Source organism: Penaeus monodon, chromosome 29 (assembly GCF_015228065.2).
Source record: "Penaeus monodon isolate SGIC_2016 chromosome 29, NSTDA_Pmon_1, whole genome shotgun sequence".
In the NCBI taxonomy this organism is placed as follows: Eukaryota; Metazoa; Arthropoda; class Malacostraca; order Decapoda; family Penaeidae; genus Penaeus; species Penaeus monodon.
This window is the reverse complement of record NC_051414.1, coordinates 33,045,546-33,046,594: the sequence shown is the minus strand read 5'-3', so window position 1 is coordinate 33,046,594 and position 1,049 is coordinate 33,045,546. Positions and strand designations below refer to the sequence as shown.

The 1,049-nt window shown below is 42.0% G+C and overlaps 1 pseudogene; it reads right to left on the bottom strand.

Annotated features, from left to right (window-relative positions):
* Positions 1-1,049, bottom strand: part of LOC119591847 — a 6,104-nt pseudogene that overhangs the window by 1,204 nt on the left and 3,851 nt on the right.

Below are 1,049 nucleotides of genomic sequence, written 5' to 3'. Positions count from 1 at the left end.
AATGGAAAAGGATTCTCTTCAGCTCACTGTTTAGAGGTACTCGGCCATCGGATCCCCCAACAGCATAGAGAAAGCACAGGACAGCAACAGCCACGCCAAGCGTCGAGTATTCATTGATGCAACCTTTGTCCAGCGCGTGGCTTTGTGGGGCCGTATCTGGTGGATTGAAAGTGTAAGTCTGCCACTGAACATTACACACACACACATAAGCATTATTATGCAGCAATGTCACCATTGCAAATACATTATACACACACACACATTAAAAAAATACATAAAATTGAAACAAAGAACTTTCGCCAGGATCTACTCAAACCAAACATCTTACCTTTCAACGACATTGAGGCAGGGACACCCATCGTCCCCCTACAGCAAGAGGTATCCATCTAAGACTGCACGCCTACCACTCGCTCGGCTAGTGCTAGTGGGTGCCACTTCACACAGACATTGGTTAGTCTGAGGGTATATCTGTAGGGAGATAAGGGAATAGTCTGGCTTATTGGTTGCGCTTATGGATTTTTTTGCTTAAAAACACAATTTTTTTTTTTTTTTACTTTTACAAATTATATCGGGTACTCAGGATCTGATAGAAAACATAGGTTTCAAAAGATCAGATAATCCCTTTACCTATTACCCTACATTCGGCAAAACAAATACAACTCAAAAACAATCCTCACCTGTTACCACTGTTTGAGGTAGGACTGTCCAGCCATGCTCCTCCCACTGAATACAGCAAGTCGAGAGCACCGCCACGCCTACCCAACATCTCCGCTTGCTCATGGGGCTACCATCCTCCACTCACAGGGGAGGCTCAAACCGCTCTACAGAAGTATTGCATCTCCACTACACCCAGCCCCCCACTGAGAAAGGAAAGGTTTTGGTATCGAAAGAACATCACATCCTTCCATAATACATGAGCGTCCAATATTTTACATGAAAACAGATTAGGACAAAGGAAAAAAAATAAATAAGAAGAACTAAAAAGATATATATAAAGCTATATAGGTGTTAAGATATTACTATAGATACGATCAAGATTTACATCTCAA